General features: G+C 33.9%; 2 non-coding genes across 2 annotated transcripts; both read left to right on the plus strand.

Moving 5' to 3' along the window:
• Positions 1–725: 725 nt before the first annotated feature.
• On the plus strand, positions 726–830 carry LOC121216492 (small nucleolar RNA R71). Its single transcript, XR_005912673.1, has one exon. It is a non-coding gene; the product is annotated as a small nucleolar RNA R71 (small nucleolar RNA).
• A 19324-nt stretch (positions 831–20154) lies between these two features.
• LOC121216639 (small nucleolar RNA R71) lies at positions 20155–20257 on the plus strand. The gene has a single exon (XR_005912820.1). It is a non-coding gene; the product is annotated as a small nucleolar RNA R71 (small nucleolar RNA).
• The last annotated feature ends 2650 nt before the right edge of the window (positions 20258–22907 follow it).

Here is a 22907-nt window from a genome sequence, read left to right on the forward strand (position 1 = left end):
TTTCTTGGATTTTCAGTATCGTTGGGCAAAGCTCATTGGTGTTTATTTCGAAGTTCATTGGTTAGCTGACCTATTTGATTCTTCAGATTTCTTAAAGTGGCATCATTCTTCGCTATGTATGCCTTTAATAGATTCTCAAGATAACTTGAAGATTCAGTTGGTGGGGGTTGTTGCACATGTTGAGAATATTCTGGCGGATAATTTGGTTGAAATTGCATAGAAGAGTTGCTATGGTCCACCCATTGATTACTCTATGGAGAAAGTGGATGATTCTTCCATGAAGAGTTGTAAGAATTTGATTCCGGACCATTCCAATTTTGATTTCTCATGTAATATTTTGACTCTTGATTTGATGGAAAATTTTCAAAGAAATGTCCATCTCCACAGTATTCACAAGAAATATTCTCGAACTGGTTCTGTTGCTGACCTATTAGATTACCATTGAAACCATTAACTGTTATATTCTTAAGCATAGAAGACAAAGAGGATACCTGGGTTGTCAAAGAAGTAAGCGTATCAACTTCATGTTTTCTTGCTACTCGTCTTTTTGAGGCTGCTTAGTTAATTGGCCAATGATAGTTATTGCTGTCAATTCTTTCAATAATCTCGTAAGCTTCATTGTAAGACTTAGAAAGAAGGGCTCTATATGTTGAAGCATCCACCATCATTCTAGTATGATCGTTAATACGAATATAGAAAGTCTCCATTTGAACGTAATGAGGAATAAGATGGTGATGGCACTTTTGTAATAACACCTTGAACCGCTCCCATGTCTCATATAAAGATTCTTTGTCAAGTTGCTGAAATGAAGTGATTTCATTTCGGATCTTGGCAGTTAGAGATGGAGAAAAGTATTTCATTATGAAACGTTCAACCAGTTTTTGCCATGTAGTTATGGAACCGGACGATAGGGAGTTCAACCACGCTCGTGCTCTATCTCTTAAGGAGTAAGAGAATAATCTTAGTCTCAAGGCATCCTCGGTCACCCCTGCTAGTTTAAATGAGTCACTCATTTCCATGAATAGCCGAAGATGAAGATGTGGATCTTCAGTAGGAATCCCATTGAATTGACCCATATTTTGCAACATTTGGAACATGACTGGCTTTAGTTTGAATTAAGGTGCCTCAATTTCGGGTCTCACAATACTTTGATTGAGCTTGTTGAAGAGAGGAATGGAATATTATCAAATGGCGTAGTTTCTGTCATCAACAACAATGATCAGATTTTTAGTATTATAAGTGAATTCTCCTTCTTGATTTTGGTATTGATTCTCGAAATTTATCTCTTCTGTCCTTCTTTGGTTCGCTTGTTTTCTCCTTTGTCTGAAAGTTCTTTCAATTTTAAGGTGTATGGGGAGTAAGTCAATAATTTGATCAATACTCATAAGCACCTGAAACAAACACACACAAAAATATTGCAATTAAAATTTAGCAGAAAAAATAGACCAAAATGCAAAATTAACAACTTCACAAATAATATCTTTTAAAACAGTCCCCAGCAATGGCGCCAAAAACTTAGAACGATGGAAAAGTGCAAGTTTACATAATTGCAACAAGTAATAAAGTGACAAGTAAATGTCGAATTATTGTACCTACAAGGTCTGTGCAAAGAAATATTTATGAAATGCAATTAAAAACACTTTGGTGAAGGAAAATCTTTTGTTTCGAAAAAGGGTTTAATAAAACTAGATTTGAACTAAGTAAATTAACTAAGAAAAATTAAAAGATAAAAACTCCAAAGCACGATTTTTGAAAAATGAGTTTAATCAATATGAAATAATTGTGTTAGATGAATTACATTTCTTAACTTAATATTACTAGAACAATGTTCATGTTGTTACGAATAAATTCACGGCAACTTGGTAATTTGTTAACTATATCACATACAAACTTACTAAATTAACTAATCTCTTGAACATATCACTATGTCAAGTCAAACAATTAATTAATTTAAATAAGAAAGTAGAAGATTAAGTGAGGTAACAATATATTTCTATATTGAAAATAGTTTAATCACAATGATCTTTCAAGTTATGCAAGGCTAATGTACCGTTTAATACCTTCGCTAATTTAACCCTCAGCTACCTTATAAGATTAAACATGCATTGATTAAGTATTGTGTCAATTAATTACAATTTCAATATGATTAATAATTAATTCATTAGTTACCTTACAATTATAATTCAAGTATAACATAATCATGATTTTACTTAATCAAACAATTTACCAAGACCTATAACAACACAAACATGATTTCAATAACTTAAGTAGATGAAATGCAATCAACCTAACACAAATTAAATTTAAGCCATGTTGATTAAATTTAGAATAACAATATAAAAAAATTCATAGACATGTTCATAACAACAACAACAAAATTTAAAGGGTAGGAAACTAGAATCAGATCCTTTGTCTTTCCAAAGCCTGACTAGCTTGGTCGCTCCTCCTTCTTCACTCATTCTGTTGAACTGAGACTTCTAGAAGAACTTCAATGCTGCTACCCAAGGTGGTTGAAGGGCTCTTTTCCAAGAGGGAAATTGACAATGAAAATAGAAAAGAAAAATGGGAAACAAAGGGAGGTTTGGAATAAAAAAAATGAGTTAAAGGGAGAGAGATGTGTATAATGAAAAGGTGTGTTGAATGAATAGGTGAAAGGGGGTATTTATAGGTGGGAGTGGCTTCTAAAAATAATAAATAATTAGTAGCCACATGCTCCCCTTGGCCGGCCACACATGTAGCAAAGTTTGAATGTTTCAAGCTTTGCTAAATTTAGCTTGGGTAAATCTTTAAAGGCACAGAAAGTGGAGGGGTTTGAATAGGATTTCAAGGGAACTTGAGGGATATTTTGAAATTAATTTAATCAGCTAAATAATCTGATTGGGTAAGCTTTTTGGGTCGGTTTTGGGCTGTATATTTTCCTATTAGATCAGTCTTTAATGCTTAGCACACTGGGCCACTTTCTGATTCAGGCTTTATATTAATTTTAACTTAATTTAACTTGGATAAAAATTAAATATTAATTATATAAAATGATCATCATTTGTACTGAACTTTTCTGGAAAAAATATTTAATCTTGCCCTTGGTTCACTCGATGCAAAAATTCTTCCGACGGTTCAAACCTTTCGAGGTGTCTGTTGAGCCAATTTCTCATTTTATGCAAAACTGTCGAAAATAAACCAAATTTGTGAAAAACTATTTCAAAAATAATTAAAATTCAATATTTTAATAATTTAAGTGCAAATTAATTATTTTATAATTCAAGTGTGAATTTCGACCAAATTTATTACAACACTGCATGAATTCAGGCTCAAAAGGTGCTGAAGAAGTCTATATATTTTTGTGTTTCTAGCTAGCTGTAGTTACTATGTCATGCTATGACTTCCTATATATGGAAAGATAAGGAACGTGAGAGAAGGATAAATAAGGCGGTTAGCGGGTAAAGGTCACTAAGGGGGGAAGAATAGAGGTCAATATGATGTGCCAAACTATTTTTGTGTTTGTAACCCTTTTGATTCTTACTGTTTTCCAATTCCATACCTATCTTAAGACTCAGAACATTACAAGCTGAAAAGTCTTATGTGGCCTAAACATTCTTATGCATGAATGTACATCATACTAAACATATGCATAAATGACTATTTGTATTCTACTCAGATAATCAAAGTACTTGTATGATTTATTGATAGATTTCTACAGGTGAGACCCTTAATACTTGTATATTTTATAACATACTGAACTTAGATGTTTGTGATCAAAAGTGGTAAGTCAAACACTTATGTTGTTAAACTTGTTAGTAAGCATGAAATGTTTAGATCGTATGCTCTGAAGTTAATACTTGTATGATATTTTCTCAAGGGAAGTCACCTTTACTTCTTATGTTTGCTTATGTTTCTTGAGGACAATGAATGATTTAAGTGTGGGGGAGTTTGACCTGTCAGAATTTGGTGTAACAAATTAAACTAGTTTTCACACTTAAGGAGCTTGAATACAAGTATTTTCATTATATTTTAGTTAAATTTCTTTAGCTTTACTTACGTTCAATAAAATGTACAAATTAAGTATTTTATTGAACTTAAGGGCCGAATGAGACCTAAGGGAGAGCTAATGTACCTTATGAGTGTCTGGGAGACCATTAAAAGGCATTTTAGACCAACACTGGATGCTATGTCGTAGCATAGGAGGCTTGATGTCCTAACATAGAGAGCGTAATGGAGAAAGTTCAAAATTGCCTTTAATGTCGCGACATAGACTAAGGGTGTTGCAACATAGCCCTGAAGATGTCTTAATAAGGAGTATACCGCCACCTTTATCACGACACAAGTCCTATTGTGTTGCGACGTCAAATCTGGGACAAAAATTAAACACGAAGTAGGGGCGTTTTGGTCTGCACAATCAAACTTAAAGCTGGGGAGCGTCAGCTAACCTAGGGTTAAGAGCGACGACCACCTAAAAGCTATAAATAGGCTCATTTGGAGCATGTTATGGAAACCATTCCATTAGCTTAGATTCTATCTTTAGATTTAGTTTTGTTTTCTTGGGTTTTTAGGTTTTTTAGAGTTTAGTTTATTTGTTCTTTGTTTTCTTTCAAGAGAGCTGATTTGTGAAGGAGATTAACTTCTGTGGATTCACGCTTAATATTAATATCAATCAAACTTTTCTTAAACTCTCTTCTTCAATTCATTCACTATGATTAATTCTTCCATATATTCTTTGTTGTTTATGAAAGCCATAAGGAACTAATCCCTCTGTGGGGGATTAGCGAGTGGAGATATGATCTATTAATTATTTTATAGGGTTACTCAACAGATCAGCTATTTGGGAAAGGAAAAAGTGAAACAAACCCTGGGCTTGACAACTCTGGAAAGTCATCAAGGTGGGAATTAACCAAAAATTGTTACTGCCCATTCATGAACACCTTCACCCCAAGCTAGTCTGGACTGTTAGGTCAAAAGATAAGTAGTTCTTGCTAACTCGTTATGTTAGTGGAAGATTGAAAGATCTAGTTAGGGTAGCGACTGGTTTATTGACGAGAAACCCTAAGCAACAGTTGATAGGGATTACCAAAGTGAGCTAATCACCCATAATCGATATTTTATTTACTCTACTCTTCTACCTCTTAAATTTTATTTTATTTTATTGCTATAAAAACTTTAAAAACCTTTCTTTTATGTTCTCTTGCTATAATTTATTTAAATTAGTAATTAGATCTTTTAGTGTTTAGGTAAGAATTGATCTAGCACTCCCCTCCTTTGGGTACAATCCTCGGAGTATTCATTTACTTCGTTGTAAAACTATACTACAACTTGACCCGTATAGTTGTGGATGCCGCCTTGTCGTTCTATATTTTATTGTAGTATTCATACTTTGGACATTAGTACATCCGGAGGCAGTCAATATGACAATGAATTCGTATATGTAACTGACTGGTTGGTTTACATATAAAGCTAAACCACTGACTGTGACTGCAGTTAGTGGAGAGGAAAAATACCAACTAAATACCAACAAATCCTGGCTTAACCATATCAAAGTTAGGTCTAATAGACCTCTAGTTCCCAAACAACACCGTTTTGGGGGTATTCATATAGGTGTAAAAAGTGAAAAATACTATATGGGGTAATAATTTAGAGGGACAATATGTGGAGGTAAACTACATGGGAAATAGGGTGGTAATCCCTATTCTAATACCTATAATTCAGGGTGGTGGGATCATTCTAACCTTAAATGGGGAGAGAACAAAGGAGGAACCTTTAATTAAGGGGTAGGTAACTTTAATTAAACTAAGAAGCACCTTCATACCAACCCCTCCATCTTTATATGCCTCAAGAACACGAAAGGAAACCTACCTTCATTGATGACCTAACAATGGCTATTAGAGTAAGTAAAGTCAAAGAAAGGCTGAACTTTGTGGAAACTGTTATGCATCAATTGCAATGCCAGATGGAGTAGGTATTTCAAAGATTTCCAATAAACTTTAACTCGAGTATTGTAAGTAATACAAAGAATAACCTTAAGGGGGTAAAGAGCATGCAAATGCTATTACTCTTCGCTCAAGTATAGTGGTGAGAAATTCGATTAACCAATCTCCTTTCTGATAGAGGATAAAAATGATGATACCCTAATTTTTTATGTTGAAAATGGGAAAGTAAGGAAGGAGAGGAGGAAGATGAAATTATGGTAGTTGACCTTATGTAACAGCCCAATTTCAGTGGTGTCAGAAATAGTGGTTTCGAGACCATGACTGTGACAAGTGAGTAAATATTTTAATGATTATTTAATGTCTATGGGATTATTTTAGGATCGTATTAACTTTTCATTAGGAAATTTTAAAGTTTAGAAAGTTAATTAGGTGAAAAAGGACTAGATTGAAAAAGGTGCAAAAGTTGAGTTCTATTGGTTAAATGAATCAAATAGTTTAAAAAGGGTGAATCTATGCACTTAGATAGTAATTATACCATAGTGTAAGTTAGTGGATGATGTTGGATTGGTCATGGTGTAATTTATTAGTTTTTAAAAGGTTAAATTGGTAAATGAATAATTATGTTAAAAGATTAAGTAGAACAAAAGGAAAATTTGTATCATATTCTAAAGGGAACCTAGCCAAAACTGATTCCTCCATTATTGTGGAGAAAAACATTCGACCAAGTATTGTTTGCATGCATGGTTAGTTTTTAAACCCTATTTTTAATGTTTTTTATAAGCTAGCCCGGGGGTCAATTTGTAAATTTGTTAAAGGTTGAGGGATATCCTATAAATGAAATTGATGAATTTGTGACATTAGTTGATAGATTATTAATTTTGATTGTTAAATGAACATGTTTTGTTAGGTGATTTTTAGAGAATTTAAAGTTTAGGGATTAATTTGTTTAAATGGTAAATTTCCTGTATATTTTGTAAAATTAGGGTTGATATAATTATAAGGGAAAATCAGCTAATATGGGTTTCCATTAAAAGTTGTTGAAACTCAAGTTTCAAGATTAAGGCCTAAATTGTAAAAAAGATTAAAACATTAGGGTTAATTTTTTAAATTTACAATAAGATGGGTTATAAGCTAGAATTTATGATATTAAGCTATTAGTATGATTTGATTGAATGAAATTTTTATTTAAATCAAGATAAACCACAATCAGACTTAAATCAAGGAAAGACAAAAGCTTTGGATTAGTATCCAACTCTACTTCTACGACTATAGTTCTCGAGGTAAGTTCGTATAAATTATAATCTTATTAATGATATTTTGATTGATTATCAATTATATTGTGTTAGTTATAAACTGACTTGAAAATGCATGTATATCGATGTTTTGAGTAATTGACGGATAAATAATCCCGTTTGAACCTTAAGAATTCTTAGGATACGAATGACATGTCATTAGGAATTTCATGTTTTGGGTGCTGGTCTTGAATGTCCTACTGATGGCTAAGGTCCTGTATTTGTTGCGGATTCTCCACAGCTCGTGTGAGCAACATCGTGTAGCTAACATTTTGACCCATAGCTCGTGTGAGTAGACCCATTTCACAGCTCGTATGAGCACTATTGAAAAGTAAATGTTATGATTATATGGAAAGACACACTATGTATGAGCATTTCCGAGTTTCCAATGTAATTATAGACGGTTCAACGGGTAAGTAAAGGTAATTGTCAAGGCATGTGTTCAAATGGATAATTGCTCCTAAACTTATGAAAGGTAAATTTGGATGAAAATGAATTGAAGGTGTAACAACTCGATTTAGGGCTTAGTCTGAAAAGTGGTTTTGAGACCACAAATTTGAAGAGGAAAAATTTATTTTTACTATATTTTTATGGTCTACAATTTTACGGAAAGATTTCGTGAAAATTTCGTTCGAAAATTTTGACGTTTGGGCACTCAATTTAGTCAAAAGGACTAAATTGTAAAAAGTGCAAAAGTTGAGTTTTATTTGTTAAAGGTATTTAATTGTTATGGAATTATAAATTAGGAGTCCTTATGTGGTAATTAGACTATTAGTTAGTGATGGACAAAAATGGACAAGAAATAAGTGAAATAGGATTTTTTTAAGTAATGGCATTTTGATCATTTAGTAAATAAATAGAATTAAAATGGGAAAAAGATGTAAAAAATGGTGTTATCATATTTGCTTGCTGCTGAAACTTGAAGGACTCCACAGCTAGGGTTTTGGCCACTTTCAAGCTTGATTGTAAGTGCATTTTAGCCCTGTTTTTAATGTTATTTGCATTTTTGAGATTCTCGTAGCTCGATTTATCTATTTCTACTGTTATTTTGAGCTAGGGTTGAAATTTGAAAATTACCCATGTGTGAAATGTATGTATTTTGATGTTTTATGGAAGAATATGAAGCTAGAATTTATGTTAAACAACTTTTGCTAGTCGATTTTAAGTGAAACCGAGCAAAATAACATAATCGGTAAAAATATTTAATGTTCATATGTAAGAGTTAGAGTGAGAATTTGATGTTGCCATAGAAGGGAAAAGTGTTTAGCATGTTATAAAACATAAGAATAAGGAATAAAATTTAATTTCCGAACTTTGGGGCAAAAATATGTAAATATGCAAAAGTTTAGGGACAAAATTGTAATTTTTTCAAAAGTTGACTTGAGGATTATTTTGATAAATGTGAATATTAAACAAGCTAAATTTTCTATTATAGATCAAGAAAGACATGGAATCAACCTCGATAAGGGAAAGGAAAAGATTGTGGATTGAATTGCAAAATTCCTATATTTTGCACCAAGGTAAGTAATATGTAATTAATACATTGTTTATAACTATTTCTGATATTTTGTTATAATATATGAGAAATGGTTGAATATGAAATAGTTATATAACAATTAGAAATTTAGAATTTATAGTTGAATCGATTAAAATATGCTTGAATTGTGGATATATCATTGACAAGTAATAAGTGAAGTAGTTGAATTGAATTATTAAATTTGTTATGGGATTGGACTGAAATATTGAAATTTTTTTTGTGTACAGATAAATTGTAAATCCTTGAAAAGTAAGAATCTCTGTGGGACTGTCGAAATAAGAAAGGCTTAAATAAAGTGCCTATAAACACGTGTGTAGTACTAAGTGCAGGCTACTACGTGTATCGATTGATAATGGTCACATGTGAAGTACTATGTGAACCGAAAAGTTTGATCACGTGTGTAGTACTATGTGAAGGCTACTACGTGTATCGAATGATAATAATTACACGAGTGGTACTATGTGCAAACCACCGAATATTCACTATTATACCGACATGTTCAATGGGATATGAGTATTGATAAACAAATATGAGTATGTGATTGAACTGTGAAAATTTGCTAAAGAGTAACTGGAGTGATGAAGTTTCGTACTGTGCTTACAAAATAAATTGTTGTAATGTTATGTAAATGAGTGAAATTGAAATAGAACAGATTCGAACAGTGGAAGTGATGTTAGTTTGAAAAATCACCAAAAATTGTAGAAATTGAGTTATTGGTTGAATGAGTTATGGAATTAAAGCTTAATGAGTTTACTTTCATATAAAAGAAGCAGATCAAGAAAAAGAGTTGTATATTTTGAGATATTTTAATTTTAGTGATGCAGGGTCGGATTGATTTTGGAATCTCTTGTTCTGACTTGGAAAAATAATTAAAAACTGTAAAAAAATAATTATGAGATATAATTTATATTCTTAGAATACTTAATTGTAAAGAAACAAACAAAAATATCATCTGAATTCTGTACAGTGAGATAATTCATTTTTAGTGAAGAGAGGTCAGAGATGTTGAGCAGTGAAATAGGGGTGACTTTAAAGAATAAACTGTACTAATTGACCAAGTAAAAAATTCTGAAAATTTTATGATAAGATGGTATATGAGTCTAGTTTCAGGAAAAATTTACGGAACTTAATTTGGAGTTCCGTAGCTCCAGATAAAAAATAATTTAGTGACTGCGACGCAGAAAAACAGTTTGCTGGAATTTGAATAAATATCAAATTTATGGTTGATTAAAATTATGTCATCTATGGAAACATGTTTTAAATTTGTTTATCAATACATACGTACTTACTAAGCTATATGCTTACTTCTCTTTTTTTTTCTTATTTTATAGTGTTATAAATCATCTCGAAATTCGGATAGAGTCGGGGATCATCCACACTATCTACATCTTTTGGTATTTTGAAACCAATATTTCTGAATTATGGCATGTATAGAAGACTTAATGTTAATGTGATGTATATATATACTAATTACTACTTAGCTTAAGCTATTAATGTATATTAATTGATAGGTTTTTTTTAAAAAAAAAATGCTAGTGAGGTTACTTTGAATGTCGTGAATGATGTCATTATGTTTAAGTATATAGCTGTATTAGTTGAAATATTAAATTGGATTGAGATTGCATTTTAAAAATTTGCAGGAGGGATTAGACATTTGTAAAAGGGATTATGTCAAAAATTTTATATAAAAAAACTCCGATTGTATGAAAATATGTATTTTATGTTTGATAATACTTTTTACCCTGTTTCGGCTATGAACACGGGTAAGAGGTGTTACATTTTAGTGGTATCAGAGCTACGGTTTAGCCAGTTCTTGGACTAACAAAATATGTGTGAAAGTCTATCTATACATGCCATAAATATTTTGTGATAGTGTGATGATTCTGACAATTTAAAATTGTGTTTTTATATAGTAAATGGATCCTGACCGAGCTATAGCGGATGATGTAGAAAGCAATACGCCGGCTCTCGCGCAAGGGACTGTGCCTGAGGAAAGTAGACATGGAACTGAAACACATAGTCAGGATGAGACTCGAGAAGCCTTCCTTCATATGATGAATAATTGGTACACAGAGTTTATTCGAACAAATCCGAATGTTCAACCTCCTCCACCCCCTCCTATTCCTCAACCGATTCCTGTAGCTTCACAACGTGTTGAATTAGTAAAATCGAGTAAACCCCCAGTTCATAAAATCTGAAAGCAAGGGGCGGAAGATTTCAGGGCTAACATAGATGATGATCCCGAAAAGGCAAAATTTTGGCTTGAAAATTCTATCTGGGTATTTGATAAATTATCGTGTACTATTGAAGAATGTTTAAAATGTGCCATATCTTTACTGAAAGATTCAACATGCCATTGGTGGAAAACATTAGTATCTGTGGTTCCGAAAGTAAGGGTTACATGGGATTTCTTCCAAGAGGAATTCAGAAAGAAATACTTAAGTCAACGGTTCATCGATAAAAAACGTAAGGAATTTCTCGAATTAAAGCAGGGCCGAATGTCTGTGGCAGAATATGAAAGAGAGTTTGTTAGACTTAGTAAATATGCTCAAGAGTGTGTGCCCACAGAAGCTATTATGTGTAAAAGGTTTGAAGACAGGTTAAATGAAGATATCAGAACGTTTGTTGGGATGTTGGAACTGAAAGAATTTGTGGTACTGGTTGATCGAGCTTGCAAGGCTAAAGAATTGAATAAAGAAAAGAGAAAGGCTATGATTGAGGCTCGGGATGCAAGAAAAAGACCAATGGGTAAGTCATTCCAAAATCAGTCAAAGAAGTTCAAAGAAGTGAATTCTCAATCGACTGCTTCAACTGGGTATTCTTACCGAGATCGTGGGAGATCATATTTGAATCCGAAAGCTCAAGCTACTTCAATAGCAAGTGTGGGTAGTGTGAAGTCTAATAAACCTGAGTGTCAACATTATGGAAGGCAACATCCTGGTGAGTGCTGGTTAATTAGCCGAGCTTGTTTCAAGTGTGGTTCTCGACAACACTACATTAAAGATTACCTTGAGAAAGTTGAAGAAGAAAAATTTTAAAATGTTAGATAGGGTGATATTGTTAGCGGAGGTAGACCACCGAGAAATACCAGAAACAGAGCTAGCAATAAAAGTGGAAAATATTTTGGTTTAAAGATGATTAAAAACTAAGGGTTAAAAACTAAGTAAAAAAAATTAAAAATAAAAAGGTTCTAATGCACGATTTCAAATAAGGTTTAATCAAGATGATATGATTGTGTTGGATTAATTACATTCCTTTAACTTAGAATTATTAAACTTATGTTTATACTACTACGAACAAATTCACGGCAACTCAGTAATTTGCTAACTATTTCTCATACATACTTATTAAATTAATCAATCTCTTGAACATTTTTCAATGTCAATCCAAGCGATTAATCAATCTTCACAAGCATATAAAAGATCAAGTGAGGTAGCTGAGTATTTCTTCCTTGAAACAGTTTAATCATAATAATCTTGCAAGTTATGCAAGGGATATGTATCGCCAAATACAATACTAAATTAACTTCAGCTACCTTAGAAGAATAAACATGCACTAATTAAGTATTGTGTCAATTAATTAAAATATCAATACGATTTAATAATTAACTCATTAGTTATCTAACAATTAATCTTGTAAGAATAACTTAGGCATGATTTTACTTAATCAAGCATCTTACCGAGGCCTATAACAGCACAAACACAATTTCAATAATTCAAGTAGGCATAATATAATCAACCCAACATGAATTAAATTCAAGCTAGATTGATTAAAATAACCATTTCAATAGCATAAATATTCATAAACATGTTTATCAAAACAACAACAAAATTTAAAGAGATAGGGAACAAGAAGCAAATCCGGTGTTTATCCGTGGCTTGACTGATTTCTCCATTATTCGTTCTCCGTTGTCCTCAGCTATCAAGGTGGCTTATGAAAACTTTAATCTCTGCTCAAGAATGTCTAATGAGAACCTCTTTCCCAAGAGAAGAAATTGGCACTTGAACAAAAGGGAAAATGGGAAGGAAAAGTTGAGAGACAGTGAGAGAGGATAAGAGAGAATGAGAGTGTGAGCGATGAGTTGAAGGATCAGCAAGGGGTAGCTTTTATAGTTGATTGTGGCTGCTAAAAGTAGCAAATTCCATCAGCCAAAAAGAGCCCCCTTGGCTAGCCACACACGTGGCAAAATTGAGAGATTCAACTTTGCTAAAAATAGCCTGGGGCAAATCCATAAAGCCACATTTTTTGGAGGGGTTTGAATGCAAGGTTGAAAGTTCTTCAAGGGCTTCTTTGCAAGCTTATTTAGTCAGGTAAAATGCTGATTTGGGTCAGCATATGGACGGTTCTGGGCAGCCCAATTGGTGGCTAGTTCAGTTCACTAGATCCAGTTCAACTAATGCGGTTCAACTGGACCCTTTTTTTCCATAATTAATTAATAATAATTTATTTATCCCAAATTAAATTGAGAATAAATTAAAATTAATTATATTATGAATTAAAACACATTTTTGGACCATCTTAGGCTGGAAATAAATTTTCTTCGATGCTTCAAATTGCTTCTCAGTTTTATTCTTCAAGCATTGTCTGCCGAGCCAATTTTCGCTCATTGTGCGAATCTATCGAAAATAGTCAAAATTAATAAAAATTAACAATAAAATTAATTAAAATTCAACATGTTCATATTTTTAACATAATTTAATTTAATTATTTTTCGACAAGAATTTAACCGAAATAGCATGATTTTAAGTTAAAAAGGGCATGTAAAAATACATAAATTTTCGTGTTTCCACAACCCTAAACTTTTTGAAAAGAATTTTCTCGGAAACCCTTTTTAAAAAACTCCTTCAGAATAAGATTCTTCCCAAAATCATGAAATCAATATACTTTTGCTCAAAAATAAGAAATTTGATAATTATGCTACTCAAGTATATATATCGTTCAAATTAATCTCAACAATTACTACAGTAGCAAAATTCGACTAAATGCTTCTTAATAAAGACATGTTAATCCTTACCAATTTTATTTTAATCCCTTTTTCAAAATTAAACTGCAATAATTATGCTTAACTGATGTCTTGATAAGTTGAATAGAGCAATTTCTCTCCACTAATGTAGGTAACATTGGAACTTTGAATCAATAGGTCTTTAACAAGGTTGTAACGTGGCTAGGCTTAGGGGTAGGTAAAAGATAGATAATTTTAGGTTTAAAAAAAACCCTAGACTCAGCTTGTATTGGACCTTTCGAAATAATTACCTTCAATACATCAACTTTTCTTTCCTTTTCACATGCTCTTTAGTGCAATGTACTTCAAGTACATATGCTTTTTTTTTTCTTTTTTCGAGTATTTTATTGCATGTACTACAATTTTTAGAGCATTTCATACTTCTTTGCAACTCCCCCAAACTTATTTTCAAAGAATACTCTGAATAGTACTGAGTCTAGTGTTTGGGACATTTTTAAGATAATTAAGAAAACTGATGGCTAACTTTTTAAGGGCTCAAATAAAATTAGGCCATAAAGTCTCAAATTTGGGTTTCAAAGGATAAAAATTTCATCATGGTTGGCTTGAAAGGCTCAAATGGTCCAAACAACAGTTGCCTAAATAATTTTCAACGTTCCATGCTTCCTAGGATTTCGCCTCAAGAACTACTAAGTCAATTCTAAAGACTTAAACTTTCATGCATGCCTAACTTTCCTAAAGAACTAAAATTTAATGGTATGATTTGCATGCTTTATTAGAAATATATTTCATGTAATTATTAAGCTAACATAACAATTTATTGAAATAATCAAACTTTATTCATACTTAAATTTAGCATACTTAACAAAATTCAAATTTATTCAACAAAAATATATCATATTCATAATTAAAAGAAAAGTTTTATTCTAAGTGGAAATAATTTCAAATTTCAGTCCCCCCAACTTAAAATGAACAATGTCCTCATTGTTTAAAGTGAATAGATACTATACACCAGGTAGGATTCCCGAAAAGAGGAGGTGAGTCAATTTGACTGCTTAAGTACCAAGCTCTTCCTAGATCCAATCCTCGACATGTATATACCTATTGCCACACTTTAGACTTTACTACTTGTCCATATTTACTTTTGATTCCCATCTCTTATTTTATTGTGCAGAAATAAAAAATTCCTAATTAATCCTAATTCTAAGCCAAGTTGATAAAAATTAATATATAAATTATAAATAATATAATTATATATTAAAGTTTATCAAATTATTAATAATATTAAAGATATTTATTCTAGATGCTTTTTGAAAATATTCACAAAGAAAGGCACCTAGTTTTTTTATTTACGAAAAGAGCGACTAAATTTTAAAAATAATTCAATTAAGTCTCTAAACTTAATGAAAATTTAAATTGAGTTGCAAATTAAAACTTGGATCAAAATTGACCCTTTTATTTTAAACTAAAAATTTATTTTCCATTTAGGGGATAATTGCTTGGAAAATCATGTCAAAATAAATTCCTAAGAAAGATTTGAGGGGTCACAAATGGTCCCGCTTAAGTTCCAATCTCCTAGACAGAATTTATTTAAACATACTTTACCCGAAAATATACCCTAAATCATTTATTCAAAAAGGAAAATGAAAAATTAAGTATCCGATAAAATGAACGAGGTTTTATCCCGTTCAATTTTATCTCTCCAATAATGTTTCAGGCGCTGAGCATTAACTCGAAAATTACCTCCCTTACCTTGGAATTCAACAACTCCGTATGGATAGACTTGGTGAATCGTAAATGGACTGGACCAACGGGATTTTAGCTTACCTGGAAAGAACTTCAATCTGGAATTGAACAACAAGACTTGCTGACCTGCTTCAAATTCTCGAGCTCGAATGTGCTTGTCATGGCATTTCTTGAGTCTTTCTTTAAGCAATTTGGCATTTTCATATGAGAACATTCGGAACTCTTCTAACTCATTGAGTTGGAACATCTGTTTCTCTTTCGCGAGCTTAGGATCCAAATTAAGCCGTTGGAGAGCCCAGTAAGCTTTGTGGTCTAACTCTAATGATAGATGGTAGGCTTTCCCAAAGACCAACCTATAGGGTGGCATCCCTAATGGTGTCTTGTATGCTGTTCTGTAAGCCCATAAAGCATTATCTAATCTTGTGGGTCAATCTCGTTGGTTCAGGTAGACTACCTTCTCAAGTATGCCTTTGATCTCCTTATTTGCCAGTTCAGCTTGCCCATTTGTCTGCGAATGGTAAGCTGTTGCAACCTTGTGTTTCACTCCGTGATTGTCTAGTAACCATTTTAACCACTTGTTCACAAAGTGGGATCCTTCATCACTAATGATAGCTCTTGGGGTTCCAAACCTTATGAAAACATGCTTCTGCAAAAACTTCATCACAACCTTAGCATTATTTTTCAGATATGCCTCAACCTCGACCCAGTTAGATACATAGTCTACTACTACTAGTATGTACTTGTGATCGCAAGACGGAGGAAAAGGACCAAGAAAGTCAATACCCTATACATTGAACAACTCTACCTCAATACTGTTTGTTCGAGGCATCTCATTTCTGTTGTTGACATTTCCAACCCTTTGACATCAATCACAACTCTTCACGTAAGCATATGCATCCTTAAATAGTGTTGGCCAAATGAATCTGGCTTGCAATACTTTGGCCGTTGTACGTGTACCTCCGAAGTGTCCCCCACTTGGAGCTAAGTGACAGTGGTATAAAATCATTGGTATTTCATCTTCTACCATGCATCTCCTGATCATCTGATCTGCACACTTTTTAAACACATATGGCTCTTCCCAGTAATAGTACTTCACATTGTGAAGAAACTTTTTCCTTTGTTGATACGTCTTATCAATTGGCGTCAAACCACAAGCTAAATAGTTGGCAATATCAGCAAACCAAGGGGTATTATGGCCATGATTTACCTTCAGGATATGTTCGTCTGGAGTCGTTTCCTGAATTGGTATAAGGGGAGAATTCCCTTCTTGTGGCTCCAATCTTGACAAGTGATCTGCTACTTGATTTTCGAATCTCTTTCGATCTTGAATTTCTAGATCAAACTCTTGAAGTAGAAGTACCCATCGGATCAGCCTCGGCCTAGTGTCTTTCTTTGCAAGTAAATACTTAATTGCCGAGTGGTCTGTATAGACAATCACTTTGGTACCTACTAGATAAGATCAAAACTTGTTAAAAGCAAAAACAATAGCAAGTAACTATTTTTCTGTTATCGTATAATTCAGTTGAGCTCTTGTTAGGGTTCAACTTGCATAGTAGATGGGATGAAAAACTTTGTTCCTTCGCTGGCCCAAGACAGCTCCAATTGCGAAGTCACTTGCGTCATACATCAATTCGAATGGCAAATCCCAGTCTGGTGTAACGATTATGGGTGCCGTGACTAATCGACTCTTCAAATCGTTGAAGGCTTTTAAACATTCCTCATCAAACTTGAATATAGAGTCCTTCTCTAATAATTTGCATAAGGGTTTAGCAACTTTGAAGAAGCCCTTGATAAATCTTCTATAAAAACCGGTGTGGCCCAAAAAGCTCATTATACCCTTTACAGATGTTGGAGGTGGGAGTTTCTCAATAACGTCTACCTTTTCTTTGTCTACCTCAATCCCATGTCTCGTTATCTGATGCCCTAGAACAACTCCTTCTCGTACCATAAAATGGCACTTTTCCCAGTTGAGTACTAGATTCGTTTCTTCGCATCGCCCTAGTACCTTAGTTGGATTGGTTAAGCAATCATCGTATGTATCTCCAAATACTGAAAAATCATCCATAAAAACTTCCAAATATTTCTCAACCATGTCAGTAAAAATAGACATCATACATCTTTGAAATGTGGAAGGTGCATTACATAAACCAAATGGCATGCGTCTAAATGCAAACATACCATACAGGTAGGTGAATGTCATTTTATGTTGATCTTCCGATGCTACTGTAATCTGATTATACCCTGAGTATCCATCGAGAAAATAGTAGTAATCTCGTCCTGCGAGTTTATCCAGCATCTGGTCCAAGAACGGCAAATGAAAGTGATCTTTCCTAGTCACCTTGTTCAGCTTCCGGTAATTGATGTAGATTCTCCATCCCGTAGCCGTTCTAGTCGATATCAACTCGTTCTCGTTCTCTACGACTGTGATACCTCCTTTTTTTGGCACGCACTGGACCGGGCTTACCCATGAATTGTCTGAGCTGGGATAGATGATACCCGCATCTAACCACTTGATGATCTCTTTTTTACTATGTCCTTCATGATGGGGTTCAGTCTCCATTGTCCATCTATTGTCCCTTTTTTGCCATCTTATAGGATAATCTTGTGCATGCATACAGATGGACTAATACCACGAATACCGACTATGGTCCATCTGATGGCCTTCTTGAATTGTTTCAGAACTAAGATAAGTTTCTCTTCTTGCTTAGTGGTCAATTTTGCTGAAACAATCACAGGCAGAGTAGAAGCATTACCTAAATAAACATATTTTAAATGAGAAGGTAATACCTTGAGTTCTAATTTAGGCAGCTCCTCGATCGACGCTTTTGGTTGGGAATAGTCCTTATTTTCTAACTCCAAAGATTCAAAACAGGATTGCAGATTAAATCCCCTTTGATTAGCTTCTAGGAAAGCTAAGTATTCATCCTCCTCTTCATCATTTGGAGGATCCAATGTCAAAATTCTTTCCAGTGGGTCCTCAACACAGTTGAGTTCCTTCTCCACTATTAAATTATCTAAGTCGGACACTGCAGAGCAATCATCTATTGTGTCAGGAAATCGCATAGACTTAAAAACGTTAAATGTTACCTGATCGTCCTGAACACGCATAGTGAGCTCGCCCTTCTGCACATCAATAAAGGTCCTTCTAGTTGCTAGGAACGACCTTCCTAAGATGATTGATACTTCTTTACTTGTTTCAAATTCTAAAATTAAAAAGTCAATAGGAAAGATAAACTTATCTACACGTACCAATACGTCCTCGATTTTTCCTTCTGGATGTGCTAAGGATCGATCTACTAGTTGAAGCGTAACTGTAGTTGGCCTAGCTTCTCCTATCCCCAACTTCCTAAATATTGACATAGTCATCAAGGTGATACTTGCACCTAATCACATAATGCCTTACCACAATATGTTGCTCCAATGTTGCACAGTATGGTAAAACATCCAGGATCCTTCAATTTTGGGGGTAGTTTTTCTTGAAGATATGCACTGCATTCCTTCGTCAAAGCTACCGTCTCAAATTCTCCAAGTCTTCGGTTCTTAGACAAGATATCTTTCATGAACTTGACGTAGTTCGACATTTGCTCAAGTGCTTCAACCAACGGGATGTTGATGTGAAGTTGCTTGAGTATGTAAAGGAACTTCTTTAATTGAATCTCCTACTTCTATTTCTGAAGTCTTTGAGAGTAGGGTGGTGGTGGTTTCATTACTGGGATTCATTCTGGTTGATTCATCTTTGGTGGCAATTTTGTATCTAACGACATTGTTAGTTGATCAGAATTAGCTGGTCCTGAGGTTACTTTGTCGGGTTTTGCAGATTCTGGTTCTGGTGAAACTGGAATTTCAACACTTGGTTGAACTTCTTCTGAATCTTGAGCGTCAGCTAGCTCCTTTTCAACTTTGATAGTGTTGGGTTCTACTGTCTTTCTACTCCTCAATGTCAACGCTTTACAATGTTCCTTCTCCAAATTTCTCGAATTCTTCGTGTTACTAGATAGAGTACCTTGTGGTCAATTCTTGAGTTTAGTAGCAATATGGCCCACTTGATTCTCCAAATTCCTTACATTGGCGTTGTTTTTCACCATGTATGCCTTCAATAGATTCTCTAAGCTATTGGATGGTTCCGCTTGGGTTGGTTTCTGAAGTTGTTGGGGCAAACTAGGATGCTGAGTTGGTCTAGGTTGGGCGTAAGTGTTATTGGTTCCAGCCCTTTGGTTACTCTAGGTAAAATTCGGGTGATTTCACTATGATGAGTTATAAAAGTTGGATTGCAGTCCTTGCCTCTCTCGGTTTTGGTTTTGGTTACCCATGTAATATACAGATTTGGGGTTCGATGGACATTCTTCAAATAGATTTCCTTCCCCACAATACACACAGGCTATATTCTCAAATTGGTTAGGTGGTTGGGCTGCAAAACTGTTAGGCCCATTAGTGGTAAGATTCTTAAGCATTGAGGATATTGAAGATACTTGAGATGCGAGTGAAGTGAAAGCGTCCACTTCATGTATTCCAATGACTCGTCTTCCTAACGCTGCTCGATTGGTTGGTCATTGATAATTGTTGCTGGAAATCCTCTCAATAATTTCGTAAGCCTCATTATAAGACTTAGAAGTGAGAGCACCATTAGCAGAGACGTCCACTACCATCCTTGTGTGAGCGTTGAGACCATTATAGAATGTCTCAGGTATAATGCAATGTGGGATTCCATGGGGCACTTTTGTAATAACTCTTTGTACCTTTCCCATGCCTCATATAGGGACTTATCATCCATTTTTTGGAAGGTAGTGATCTCATTCCTCATCTTGGCATTCTTGCTTGGCGGGAAATACTTCATAAGGAATCTCTTGGCTAACTCTTGCCACGTAGAAATGAAATTCGGTGGTAATGAGTTCAACCAGGCACGAGCTTTGTCCCTTAGTGAATATGGGAACAGCTTCAGTAGTAATGCATCTTCTGGTACTCCGACTAACTTGAAAGAATCGCTCATTTCCATAAATAGTCTTAAGTGAAGATGAGGATCTTCAGTAGGCATTCCACTGAATTGGCCCACAGTCTGAAGCATCTAGAACATGACTGGCTTCAGCTCGAATTGTTGTGCCTCAATTTCAGGTCTCTTAATCCCGAATTAAGATCGTTAAATACTAGCACGGCATACTGTCGTAAAGCTCTATCCCTATCATCAGCAATAAGTATAGGATTCTGAGCAAGGTTTGCTCCATTTCCTTGATTCATATTCTCAAAGTTTATCTTTTCGGTCCTTTTCTGGTTCGCTTGTCTTCTTTGCTATCTAAAGGTTCGTTCTATTTCAGGGTCCATAGGGAGTAAGTCAATAATCTGGTCAATACTCATAAACACCTGACATAATCACAAAAAGATTAAGTAAGTAAAGATTTAAACAGGAAAATAAATAAACCAAAATGTAAAAATAGATTTACAAATAATGACTTCTTTTTAAAGCAGTCCCCGGCAATGGTGCCAAAAACTTGGAAAGACGAAAATGTGCAAGTGTACACAATCGCAACAAGTAATAAAGTGACAAGTAAATGTCGAGTTATCGTACCCATAGGGACTGTAAAAAGGAATATTTATGAAATTAATGTTAACACATTTTGGTGATGGAAAATATTTTGGTTTAAAGATGATTAAAAACTACACATTTTGGTGATGGAAAATATTTTGGTTTAAAGATGATTAAGGTTTGGTTCATGAAACCATCCAATAAGGGGGAGTCAAGCCAAATTTTGACACAAGCATATGACTGCCCAATAATCAACTTCGGGATATTTTGTTAGAAGTCCCTGAAATTTCAATTTAATTTGAAATCAGCACACAAACTATGCCTTTGAAACCATCCACTCTATGCTAATTATAACATGATTTTATGTTTGAAATAATCAACCAAACCATCTCCTTTTCCATAATTTGTGGCCGACCATGAAATGGAGAAGATGGAGGGATTTTAAACTCAATTTTTAGTAAACTTTGCCCTCACATTCACCTATAAATACCACACTACTCATCCGTCATCCAATATCCCTTCATTCATAATACATCTCTCATTCTACATTCTTTTCTCTCATTCCATTCCTCTTTCCTTTTTCCCCATGCCTAGCCACTCCATTTCCCTTCCATTCTTTAGCCAATAAAATCCTTGACAAGACTTCTTTTGGCTGGCCACCTTGAGAAACCCTTAGCAAAGGAGTAACGGGCGAATTAGAGAAACACCTCAGTCAGAAATATTCGAAAGGCTACTAAATTGAATTAGAGTTTAAGTGTTTATTGATCTTGCAATCAATAATGATAGCTTAATTCTGTTTAGCTAGATGATTATGTTAATTCAATAATATTTGTTTGATTTATTTTTAACTTGTTTGTGCCTCAGTTGATCATGTTTTCAATTAAAATCAAGATGTATTTCACTCATATGTGATTGGATACATTCAGATTAGCTGAACGATCCTAACCAAATGATGACTAGTAGACACATGTTGAAAAGTGCAATGCTCAATTTAAATCATTAAACCTGACTAAATTAAAGGTTCATAATATCTTTAGTTAACTTTATTATCTTGCATAGGTTTTAGGTTTATGTGATAAAATTGTTTCAAACTTAATTGTCCCTGTTACCTCGCATAAATACTAAGAAACCCTTAGTTTAATATGATCAATAAAATGCATGTTTCACTAAGTAAAAGATCCAAAAGGATTTAATTTGGTTTCTAAACTCATGAAAGATCGAGTTACCATGGAATGTTTTCTGAACACTATTAAATTATCCTAGCGTATACATGTTATTGATTGTTGAAGTTGTGTTTATGTTGCTAAAATCCATTCATACATGTAGATAATTTTGCATGCTTAGTTTAAATTTGCATTAGGGATAAATTAATCTAGTTAAATAATCATCATTGAAATTATTGTATATTTATACCAAATTGTGAATCTATAATTTTTTCAAATAATCAATTAACACACATAGTTCTTGTGGAGATGATAACACATTTTACTTACTTATTACTTGAACAACTGTTTACACTTGCACAAAAATCCCGTTAAAGTTTTTGGCCTCGTTGCCGAGGACTGTTGCCTTAATCATTCTTTGTGAATTTTCTTTACTGTTTGGCTTTTATATAATATCTAACATTAGTAATTTATTCTTTATTCTTTATCTGTGATTTATTTATTAGATGTTTATGAGTATAGATCGAATCTTCGATCTATTACTTATAGACCCTGAAATTGAGCGGACATATAGACATAGAAGACGCGAGAGATTTGCTCAAAGAAAAGTCGAGATAGACCTTGGAAATCAAAATTATTGACAAGGTAATGGAGGCAACCATGTGTACAACCCAATCCTTATTCTGGATGATAAGGATTGTGCCATCAGACAATACGCTGTGCCACTCTTCAATGAGTTAAATCTAAGAATTAGGAGGTCAGATATTGAGGCA

Source organism: Gossypium hirsutum, chromosome D04 (assembly GCF_007990345.1).
Source record: "Gossypium hirsutum isolate 1008001.06 chromosome D04, Gossypium_hirsutum_v2.1, whole genome shotgun sequence".
Classification (NCBI taxonomy): Eukaryota; Viridiplantae; Streptophyta; class Magnoliopsida; order Malvales; family Malvaceae; genus Gossypium; species Gossypium hirsutum.